This window comes from Heterodontus francisci, chromosome 29, assembly GCF_036365525.1.
Source record: "Heterodontus francisci isolate sHetFra1 chromosome 29, sHetFra1.hap1, whole genome shotgun sequence".
Classification (NCBI taxonomy): domain Eukaryota; kingdom Metazoa; phylum Chordata; class Chondrichthyes; order Heterodontiformes; family Heterodontidae; genus Heterodontus; species Heterodontus francisci.
This window is the reverse complement of record NC_090399.1, coordinates 6600330-6612727: the sequence shown is the minus strand read 5'-3', so window position 1 is coordinate 6612727 and position 12398 is coordinate 6600330. Positions and strand designations below refer to the sequence as shown.

At 47.0% G+C, this 12398-nt stretch overlaps 1 protein-coding gene across 2 annotated transcripts in view; it reads left to right on the top strand.

Annotated features, from left to right (window-relative positions):
• Positions 1–11138: 11138 nt before the first annotated feature.
• LOC137346092 (tenascin-like) overlaps positions 11139–12398 on the top strand; it is a 326039-nt gene continuing 324779 nt past the window's right edge. For both annotated transcript variants that reach the window (XM_068009389.1, XM_068009390.1), the window contains exon 1: positions 11139–11197. The gene's annotated coding sequence lies outside the window, so the exon portion shown is untranslated. The remainder of the gene's footprint in view (positions 11198–12398) is intronic.

The window sequence follows — 12398 nt, the reverse complement described above, 5'->3', positions numbered from 1 at the left end:
AAAGAGGACACCTCCAACAGCAGCACTGACCTGGATGATGACTTTAAATCCCTGGAGGGTAACGTGAACCCAGGACTACCCGACTCTGAGGCAGGTAGGCTACTTACTGAGTCACAGCTGACACCTGAGGGACCAAATGATGAAGAAATGAGATGCACAAATGTGTCACTCTGACCTACTGTCTTGTGGGAAGATGTAACGCCCAGCATACAAGGCTACGTTACATCTTCCCGAAAGTGCTGGAAAATAGGATTAGAATAGATAGGTGCTTGATGGCCGGCACAGACACGATGGGCTGAAGGGCCTGTTTCTGTGCTGTATATAACTCTGTGACAAATGAGGCCTTGTACTCATCTCATGTAAAAACAAAACACCAATTACAAATAGCTTTGAGCATCAGGTAAGTTCATCTTGTGAGTTCTTCTCCCAGTCCAACACAAAGTGGAACTGACACTGCAGGATGAAATATCATCTCACCTCACTGTCACACTGGTCAGCCACTTTCTGAATAAGAATCCATGCAGAAGATATCACATTTCCTTCATTGTATATAAAATAACAATGGATAAAACAGTGTTCTGCCACCTCTCAATGGCTGGAATTTTCATGGATCAAATTATTACCTGTTGCTTGAACCACTGCACAGAAGTCCATTGGGTTAAATTCATTCCCACTGTACAGAATTCCATTGCATTAAATTAATGCCATTCATTCCCAGAATTCTGGGAATTCCCAGTTCTGGGTACTGCCTGTGCGGAGTTTGCAAGTTCTTCCTGTGTCTGCGTGGGTTTCTGCTGGGTGCTCCGGTTTCCTTCCACAGCCAAAGACTTGCAGGTTGAGAGGTAAATTGACCATTGTAAATTGCCCCTAGTGTAGGTAGGTGGTAGGGGAATGGTGGGGATATGGTAGAGAATATGGGGTTAATATAGGATTAGTATAAATGGGTGGTTGTTGGTCGGCACAGACTCGGTGGGCAGAAGGGCCTGTTTCAGTGCTGTATCTCTAAATAAATAAATTTGACTGGGTCAAATTAATTCCCATTCACTCCCACTGTACAGAATTCCATTGGGTTAAATTAACTCCCATTCATTCCCACTTTACTGAGTTCCAGTGGGTTAAATTATTTCCCATTCGCTCCCACTGTGCAGAATTCCAAATGATTATTTTTTTCATTATTCTTTTATGGGATGTGGGCATTGCTGGCTAGGCCAGCATTTATTGCCCATCCCTAATTGCCTTGAGAAGGTGGTTTTGAGTTGCCTTCTTGAACCGCTGCAGTCTGTATGGTTTGGGTACATCCACAGTGCTGTTAGGAAGGGAGTTCCAGGATTTTGACCCAGTGACAGTGAAGGAACGTCGATATAGTTCCAAGTCAGGATGGTGTGTGACTTGGAGGGGAACTTGCAGGTGTGTTGTTCCCAACCATTTGCTGCCCTTGTCCTTCTAGGTAGAAGAGGTCGTGGATTTGGAAGGTGCTGTTGGAAGAAGTGTGGTTTGTTGCTGCAGTGCATCTTGTAGATGGTACACACTGCTGTGACTGTGCGTCAGTGGTAAAGGGAGTGAATGTTGAAGGTGGTGGATGGGGTCTTGATCAAGCGGGCTGCTTTGTCCTGGATGGTGTCAAGTTTCCTGAGTGTTGTTGTTGTAGTGTTGTTGTTGGTGGACGTTGGACAGGCTTTGGGGAGTCAGGAGGTGAGTTACTTACCACAGAATTCCTAGTCGCTGACCTGCTGTTGTAGCCACAGTATTTATATGGCTACTCCAGTTGAGTTTCTGGTCAATGGTAACCCCCAGGATGTTGATAGTGGGGGATTCAGCGATGGTAATACCATTGAATGTGAAGGGGAGATGGTCGGATTCTCTCTTGTTGGAGATGGTCATTGCCTGGCACTTGTGTGGCTCAAATGTTACTTGTCACTTATCAGCCCAAACCTGAATGTTATCCAAAGTCTTGCTACATATGAACACAGACTGCTTCAGTAACTGAGGGGTTGAGAAGGTGCTGAACATTGTGCAATCATCAGCGAACATCCCCATTTCTGACCTTATTATGGATGGAAGGTCATTGATGAAGCAGCTGAAGATGGTTGGGCCTCGGACACTACCCTGAGGAACTCCTGCAGTGATGTCCTGGAGCTGAGATGATTGACCTCCAACAACCACAACCATCTTCCTTTGTGTTAGGTACGACTCCAACCAGCGGAGAGTTTTCCTCTTGTTTCTATTGGTTTCAGTTTGGTTAGGGCTCCTTGATGCCATACTCGGTCAAATGCTTCCTTGATATCCAGAGCAGTCATTCACACCTCACCTCTCAGGCTGAATTTTATTATCCTGCTGCGGTAGTGGTCTCGCCTGTGAGTTAGTGGCCGCACCGCCACGATTATGCAGCAAGCAACCATTTAGCATAATGACGGCAGCCGTTCCCCCCAGTCACATGACGGGGATACATTAGCAATGACGTCTCCTGTTATTGTCTTGCAGAGTTCCACCGTCCCCCCAACAGTATCCACTTGCAGAGTTCTACCGTATCCCCATCAGTATCCACTTGGAGAGATCCCCCTCCTTCCCCCTAACTGTATCCACTTGCAGGGTTTCCCCCTTCCCCCCATCAGTATCCACTTGGAGAGATCCCCCTCCTTCCCCCTAACCGTATGCACTTGCAGGGTCTCCTCCTTCCCTCACATCTGCAGATTGAGCTCAGTGGCAATGTCTGATGTGAAAAGAAATTCCACAAGATAACAATGGATAACGGATCGAACCTTTGCCGGCACCGATGGCTCCCACCTCAGTGGCACCAGCTTTTTAAAGACAAGAAATTGAAGGCACGTGAGTGCTGCATATCATGTAGAAAGTTGTAAACACATGGTAGGGCCGCGGTGAATGAGATACAAATTCTATACAAAACAGTATGTAACAGATTTAAATTACAGCAGAGGTGCCGCCACAGAAAATTGGCGCCCCCAAGTAAATCAGAAACCAGCATTACGGCGTCTGATTCTCTGGCAGACGACTCCACGCTGATTCTCCGGCTCCCTCTGCCCAAAAAACTCACCTTCTAACAGAGCATAAAATCCAGACCCTCGAGTTCAGCTCTTTTGTCCATGTTTGAACCAAGGCTGTAATGAGGTTAGTAGCTGAGTGGCCCTGGCAGAACCCAAACTGAGCATCACTGAGCAGGTTATTGCGAAGCAAGTGCTGCCTGATAGCACTGTCAATGACATCTTCCATCACTTCACTGATGATTGAGAGTAGGCTGATGGGGTGGTAATTGGCCGGGTTGGACTTGTCCTGCTTTTTGTGTACAGGACGTACCTGGGCAATTTTCCACAATGTCGGGTAGATGCCAGTGTTGTAGCTGTACTGGAACAGCTTGGTTAGGGGTGCAGCAAGTTCTGGAGCACAGGTCTTCAGTACCATTGCCAGAATATTGTCAGGGCCCGTAACCTTTGCAGTATCCAGTGCCTTCAGTTGTTTCTTGATAGCAAGTGAAGTGATTTGGATTGGCTGAAGACTGGCATCTGTGATGCTGGGGACCTCAGAAGGAGGCTGAGATGGATCATCCACTCAGCACTTCTGGCTGAAGAGTTTTGCAAATGCTTCAGCCTTGTCTTTTGCACTGATGTGCTGGGCTCCCCCATCATTGAGGATGGGGATATTTATGGAGCCACCTTCTCCTGTTAGAGCTTAGATCTGATCCGTTGGTTATGGGATCACTTAACTCTGTCTATCGCTTGCTGCTTCTTCTGTTTTGCATGCAGGTAGCCCTGTGTTCTAGCTTCACCAGGTTGACATCTCATTTTGAGGTATGCCTGGTGCTGCTCCTGGCATGCCCTCCTGCACTCTTCATTGAACCAGGGTTGGTCTCCTGGCTTGATGGTAATAGTAGAGTGGGGGATATGCCGGACCATGAGGTTACAGTTTGTGGTTGAGTACAATCCTGCTGCTGCTGATGTCCCACAGCACCTCAGTTACCCAGTTGTGATCTGCCAGATCTGTTTGAAATATATCCCATTTAGCACAGTGGTAGTGCCACACAACACGATTGAGGGTATCCTCAATATGAAGACAGGACTTCGTTTTCACAAGGACTGTGTGGTGGTCACTCCTACCAATACTGTCATGGACAGATGCATCTGCGGCAGGCAGATTGGTGAGGAGGAGGTCAAGTATGTTTTTCCCTCTTGTTGGTTCCCTCACCACCTGCCATAGACCCAGTCTAGCAGTTACGTCCTTTAGGACTCTGCCAGCTTGGTAAGTAGTGGTGCTACCAAACCACTCTTGGTGATGGACATTGAAGTCCCCCACCCAGAGTACATTTTGTGCCCTTGCCACCCTCAGTGCTTCCTCCAAGTGCTGTTCAACATGGAGGAGTACTGACTCATCAGCTGAGGGAGGGCAGTAGGTGGTAATCAGTAGGAGCTTACCTTGCCCATGTTTGGCCTGATGTCATGAGACTTCATGGGGTCCGGAGTCGATGTTGAGGACTCCCAGGACAACTCCCTCCCGACTGTATACATTGTGCCGCCTCCTCTGGTGGGTCTGTCCTGCCAATGGTACAAGACATACCCTGTAATGTTGATGGTGGTGTCTGGGACATTGTCTGTAAGGTATGATTTGGTGAGTATGACAATGTCAGGCTGTTGCTTGACTAGTCTGTGGGTCAGCTCTCCCAAATTTTTCCCAAACCCCAGATGTTAGTAAGGAGGACAGGGCTGGGTTTGCCTTTGTCGTTTCCGGTGCCTAGGTCGATGCCAGGTGTTCCATCCAGTTTTATTCCTTTTCAACTTTTGTGTAGTAGTTTTCTACAACTAAATTGCTTGCGAGGCCATTTCAGAGGGCAGTTAAGAGTCAAACACATTTGTCATTCACTCCTACTGTACAGAATTCCATTCGGCCAAATTAATTCCCATTCATTCCCACTGTACAGAATTCCATTAGGACAAATGAATTCCCATTCATTCCCACTGTACAGAATTCCATTCGGTCAAATTAAATCCCATTCACTCCGACTGTACAGAATTCCATTCGGCCAAATTCATTCCCATTCAGTCCCACTGTACAGAATTCCATTCGGTCAAATTAAATCCCATTCACTCCTACTGTACAGAATTCCATTCGGCCAAATTAGTTCCCATTCATTCCCACTGAACAGAATTCCATTCGGCCAAATTAATTCCCATTCATTCCCACTGTACAGAATTCCATTCGGCCAAATTAATTCCCATTCATTCCCACTGAACAGAATTCCATTCGGCCAAATTAATTCCCATTCATTCCCACTGTACAGAATTCCATTCGGCCAAATTAATTCCCATTCATTCCCACTGAACAGAATTCCATTCGGCCAAATTAATTCCCATTCATTCCCACTGTACAGATTTCCATTCGGCCAAATTCATTCCCATTCAGTCCCACTGTACAGAATTCCATTAGGCCAAATTCATTCCCATTCAGTCCCACTGTACAGAATTCCATTCGGTCAGATTAAATCCCATTCACTCCTACTGTACAGAATTCCATTCGGCCAAATTAATTCCCATTCATTCCCACTGTACAGAATTCCATTCGGTCAAATTAATTCCCATTCATTCCCACTGAACAGAATTCCATTCGGCCAAATTAATTCCCATTCATTCCCACTGTACAGAATTCCATTCGATCAAATTAATTCCCATTCACTCCTACTGTACAGAATTCCATTCGGCCAAATTAATTCCCATTCATTCCCACTGTACAGAATTCCATTCGGTCAAATTAATTCCCATTCATTCCCACTGAACAGAATTCCATTCGGTCAGATTAAATCCCATTCACTCCTACTGTACAGAATTCCATTCGGCCAAATTAATTCCCATTCATTCCCACTGTACAGAATTCCATTCGGTCAAATTAATTCCCATTCATTCCCACTGAACAGAATTCCATTCGGCCAAATTAATTCCCATTCATTCCCACTGTACAGAATTCCATTCGATCAAATTAATTCCCATTCACTCCTACTGTACAGAATTCCATTCGGCCAAATTAATTCCCATTCATTCCCACTGTACAGAATTCCATTCGGTCAAATTAATTCCCATTCATTCCCACTGAACAGAATTCCATTCGGTCAGATTAAATCCCATTCACTCCTACTGTACAGAATTCCATTCGGCCAAATTAATTCCCATTCATTCCCACTGTACAGAATTCCATTCGGTCAAATTAATTCCCATTCATTCCCACTGAACAGAATTCCATTCGGCCAAATTAATTCCCATTCATTCCCACTGAACAGAATTCCATTCGGCCAAATTAATTCCCATTCATTCCCACTGTACAGAATTCCATTCGATCAAATTAATTCCCATTCACTCCCACTGAACAGAATTCCATTCGGCCAAATTAATTCCCATTCATTCCCACTACACGGAATTCCAATGGGTCAAATTAATTCCCATTCATTCCTACTCTACAGATTTTGAATGTCCAGTTGCTTTCCTATTTCAGTTGTATGGAATGCCAATGAATGAAGGCCATTGCATTCGCCTCCATTGCTTGTAGATAGCAATGGTGTATGAACACTCTCCTGGTCAGATCTTGCTGTTTGCAGTGATCACCACATCACCACTGTGTATTTAGAAGTCTTATCATTAGCTTGTAGAACATGTGCTTATGTTTGCTTAAGTTAAACTGCTGAATGAATCATTAGGGAGAAGTGGAATAGGTTGCCAACTGGCATGGTCTATCTGCAGTTCATCATGCTGACAAACTAAGGAATCACTTGTTAGGCTGCGATTTGAGAGTCATTCTGGAAGAGTCTACATCCTGGAGCAGCTGTGAGAGTAGATCAATCTGTGAGGGAGAAATCTCAATAAATGTCTCTGTCGGAATGGCTGCCGGAGGTACCACAATGAGTCACCTTCGCGTGCGATGTGTTCATGGATTCTGCTCCATTCATACCTTCTCACAGTCAGTCACATTGGTCAGTCTTGTAAATGGTTTGAGCATTCATGAGGAAGGAGTTTATAAATAAGGCTTTATGACCTGGTATTTGGTGGGGTAAGAGTAGGGTGTATCTCGGGATGTGGAAGAAGCCTAGATATCTCATGGACATTCCACACTTTACCGAGTGAGATTGGGGTTTGATGTAAATCCTGGCAATCGTGGTGTGGAACCATTGTCCAGTCAGTCTTGTTCACTATTGGAAACTGGACCTGCTGAGTGGAGGGCTGGGATTCTTCTGCCCGGGCCCCAGATATCCATGACCCTGAGGGTCAGGGTGTTCCCAGCTGTACATTCAGCAGAAAGCTGTGGGTGCTGCTGTGGGAATCACTGGGCCTTGATTCCACCAAGAGCACATCCTATCCTGCCTGTTCTTGAGTAATAGGTTCATAGCCTGAGAGGGTGAAAGTATGCACTTCATTTACAGAAAGCAAGACTGTGCTTCTGTTTAGTGTCTTTCACATCTTTCAGACATCCCAAATACTTGACCTCCAATGAAGTGCAGTCACTGTTGTCAGAGATCTCCCACAAACAGCAATGAGATAAAGTACCCGATCATCTGTTTTTGTGATGTTGATTGCGGGATAAATGCTGGTCAGGACACCGGGGAGAACTCCCCTGCTCCTCTTCGACATAGTGTCGTGGGATTTTCTGTGTCCTCGTGAGGGGACAGACAGGACCTCGGTTTAACATCTCCTCCCGAAAGACAGCAGCCGGAATTTTTCAGCTCTCGACGACTCCCGGGCGGACGGGGTGGAAGGGTAACCCGAATCCACTCCGCGCCGCCCGCCCACCGGCATCACGCACGGGCAGCCAATTAGCGGCCCCTCGGCATATTCGGCACCCGACAGGGCGCGCGCAGGCGGGTCAATCAGTAGATTTGGAGGCAGAGCCAAGGGGCCGTAGAGGAGAAAAGATTTGCAGGCAGCAGAAGAAATCCAGATTAATGGAGGGGAGAAGTTCCACCACAGCCCCCAGATTCTCAGAGGAATCTCTGCAGGTCCTCCTCCAGGTGGTGGAGGCCAGGGTGTGATATCTTATTCAACACTGATGGCCGAAGAAGGCCCACAGAAGTGGCCAAGAGGGCCTGGCTGGAGGTCACCGAGGAGGTCACCGAGGGGGTCAGCAGCCGCTGTGTGGTATAGAGGACATGACTCCAGTGCTGCAAGTGGCTCAATGACCTGCTTCGCTCTGCCCGGGTAAGGGATACTCCTCATTAATCTCATTGTGAATGTGTCAGGGAAGGGTCAGTCTGTCCTGATGATGCAAGATGGAAACCAGCAATGAGCAGTCCTTTCCTGCTGTATTGTATTGGAACACAGGATGGGCAGGTCTGGGATGCATGGTGATCCATATGTGTTCAAATTAGACACTGCGTTGCAGTAGCAGTGAAATGCAACAGCAAACCCAATGGGTGAGAGTGTGAGATACCACATCAGATGTCTAAACCAGGTGTGTTTGTTTAAATAGCAGAAGAGGGCTCACAATGCCCGAGAGAGGTCCCGGACCAGTGGTGACCAGGGCAATCAGGCATACCTGACCAGTATGGAGGGGGAGGCCTTGGTGCTGGCAGAGGAGGACGGAGGGCGCGCCATAGCAGATGGCGAGGTTGACGGCCCTGGCCGTCAGAGTGAATGGGAAGGTGTAAGTGGGGGTGGGGGGTGTTGGGGGGGTGGCGGGTAGTCGAAGTGGTGATGGTCTCATGTCCTTAAGTGTGCTAATAAAAGTTGATTCACACAAATGTGTGCAAACTGCAGGAAGGGACATGTGTTTCAATCTGTGGTGCTGATCAAACTGATCAATCTGAATCTCCCTGCAGGTGAAAGACATCAGCAGCCAGGAGGGGTCTCGGGGGCTCAACAGACCCTCTCTGAGGATGAGGAGATCGCCTCAGAGGGTGCACTGTCACATCATCCCACCTCACCAAGCGCCAGTGCAGAGACTTCCACCACGGTTGGGTTTACCGTCTCCGTGGAAACGATGTCACTTACAGGTGTTAGCTCAGCACAGTCACCAGACCAGCCATCAGAGGCCAAACCGGCCGATGCCTCACACACTCAGAGGAGACACTTGACCAGCTGCTTGTGCATGTCCATGCCCAGCTATCCCTCTGCCCCTGATTGGGGCCTGGTCCTTTTCCTCTGAAACACTGCCTCCAGAATGCACAATTCCCATCGTTGGACCAGTTACCAGATTCAATGACAAAATCTCTTCAGTTCCAGCTGTCAGGACAGTCACACACAAACCCCTTTCCTTCCACTCACTAACTCAGGACAGATAGGTCCCGAGCTGCAGTGAGTCAGACTCAATTGGACCCCTCTGTACAAGCTACAATTGTCTACAATTTATATAACACACAAAAACTCTCACAGATAAGCAACACCTAAAGCTGTACCTCCAACACCCTCCCTGATTGCCTGCCTTCTGCCCTTTTAAAGCTGCCGGGTCCCCGACACGATCAGTGGCCCGACTTACGGCTGTAAAATCGGACGGCCCACGCAAATTTGCAGTCAGTTGGGCTCTCAACTACTTTAATTAACTTCAAACTACTTGTGGTCGGGCGGCGAGGTGCGGCTCGATCTCGCACGACTTCCTGGCTTGTGAAATGGCGTCTGTGCGTGACGATGCCGTGGACCCAACCCGACATAATCGGACGCCATTTCACCACCCGGACGCCTCCGACCTCACCCGATTTCGGTGTGTAAAATTCCGACAAGCACCTCCGACGGTGCAGCACTCCCTCAGAACTGCACTGGGCATGTCAGCCTGGAGTTGTGCTCAAGTCTCTGCAGAGAGTGACAGCACAAGTCACTGTGCTGCAGCTTTCTCAGTGTTAGCTGCTCATTCGCTTGCTGTGACATTGGTAAAGACTGGTTTCCAGTGCGGGTTTGAAATCTGGCTGACCCAACAGAAAAAATGTGCTTGACCTTTGTGTTTACCAGCCACATCTGGGCACGATAGACCCAACAATGGGCCTTCTTTCCTCCTTCCTACACTCGAATGTCACTGCATTCTTTTACCTCACATCACCCTTGATTCTGCAACAGACAAAAAAAATCTTCCATTTAAATAGTTGTCTTTGAGTTCCGAGCCTGTTTAACACTGCAGTGTCCCATCCAATTCAGCCTCTCTCTCTCTCTCTGATGCACAGGCTCTCTGTTCCCCAACATACTGACAGCAGGATTCTTGCTTGTCCTCAGCTAGTTCCTCGAGGCCCGAACTTAACCAGTAAAGTGACAGCTTCTGGCTGTCTCTCCTTCTGTGCTTCGTAACATTAGTGCAGTTTATAGAATGTAACTGGGGTGAGTTAGAAGGGAAGGAAAACCTTACATTTATATAGCACCTGAAACACTTTACAGCCAATTAAAAACTCTTGTAATGTAGAAATGCAGCAGCCAACTTGTGCACAGCAAGATCCCCCAAAAAACAGCATTGTGATCATGACCCAATAATCTGTTTTTTCCTGATGTTGGTCGAGGGATGAATATTGACCCAGGGCGAGCTCCCTGCTCCTCTTCGACATAATGCCATTGGACCTTACGCAACTGACGGGGCATGTAGTTGCGGGACGCCCTCATCTGACAAAAGGCACCTCTGACAGTGCGGCATTCCCTCAGTATGGAGTGTCAGCCGGGATTATGAGCTCAAGTCTCTGGACTGAGGGATTTGAACCCATGACGCCGTTAGCTCAGAGGTGAGAGTGGTAATCGCTGAGCGGTGGCTGATATCTCGGTCCCACAGCCTGCCGTGGTACATTGTGGCAGGGACTCGGCTACAGCAGCTTAAAACCTGACCCCAGACTAGCCAGTCAGTAGCCTTTGGAAATAACCAGTGAGAGCCCCGATCTAAATTTAAAAGACAGGTTGCAGTTAAAGACTGCTCTAAACTTCTCCAAGGGTTAAAGGCGGGCAGTTTGCCCAGATCTGGAGAGTGAGGGGTCGGGGCAGAGAGGGCAGATGGGAGAGCAGAGTGGGCGATGGTCAGCAAAAGAGTTAAAACCAATGCATGGGTTTTGGCATTTCCTCCATGACATCACTGGCTGAAATCACATGGGTGAAGCTTTTGTGAGAGAGCGTGTGTGAAGTCTGCAAGCCTTGCTGATCTCACTGTGGCAGAAGGAATTTATTTGACAGTCAGTCCATCAGTCAGAGTCTTGTCTAGAAGCAGCCAGCTCAGACCAAGTCCAGCTCCTGAACTGTCTACACCCACTGAGGTAAGAAACCTGACTGCTCAAGAATAATTCCAGCTAACAGTTTTCATTTTTGTTGCTTGGAATTACGATGGTGAGGCAAGTGAGGGCAGGTCTATAAAACACATTTTAAAATAATATAACTATAGTTCTTTATCGAGGAGAACTTGTTCAATTCTCATCATTCCTCATTTCCCATTCAAATTTAAAGATGCATTACCTGAAAATAGGGCAAATTCTCCTTAAAGTAAGCTGAGAATAGTTTTGTTGGAACAGGTAGAAATTTTCAAATTGTGTTTCTGATCTCTGTGTCTTATTTATTACCAAAGCGAAGTGAACAAATTCAGTTGCACGTCATTTAAATGTATTTTCGCTTGGAATTGTACAGCACTTCTGGGGGGAGGGGACTGTGTAATAGTTTTCTCTGTTGTTTGCAGGGACTGCGGTTTAACGCAAAGATCATTTAACATCACTTAAGTCACTCCTGAATATCAGACAGATACGAATTCTTTTCAAGTGAGGGGTTTTCTTTCGAAGCGGTTTTTGATGTAAAAATATGAGCCTTATCGTCTTAAGATAGTTGCCAAAAGAACGTAACGAGAAGGGAGGAGAATTTTATTTTAAAGAGATGATCTGGAATGTACTGCCTGCAAAAGGGCAGTGAAATCAGATTCAGTTGGAACTTTCAGAAGGGAGTTGGATAAATATTTGAAAAGGAACAAATTACAGGGCTTTGGGGACAGAGCAGGGGTGGGACTGATTGAACACCTCTTTGAAAAAGCCAGCATAGGCGTGATGGGCTGAATGGCCTCTTTCTGTGCTGTGAGCTTCTATATTCTTTGGATTGCTCGGACAGAAATGGAATTGCCCATGGTTATATTGTAGGAATCATGCAGGATTCGCCATGGGACCGTTGCAGGACTGGAGCATACCTTTCGAGCTGGTCAGCACACACACTGCTTCTAGCAGAACCTTGCAGCCCCCCCCTGGTTACAAACCCCTTGTAGGACATGTGCCAGGCTAATGATGTAGATCAATAGTGGAAAACCACAAAATGTAACAAAGGCAGTGGAACGTCTTTCAGATCAGCTTTCTTGCACAGTTACTAACCTGGGACAGGCAGTGTACACTGTGAACGAATGTATTTGTGTGGATTGTGCCTTTAACAAATACTTACTGTCCGTGTTAAAATGCACAGATTGACTGAAGAGCCACTATTTGCCCT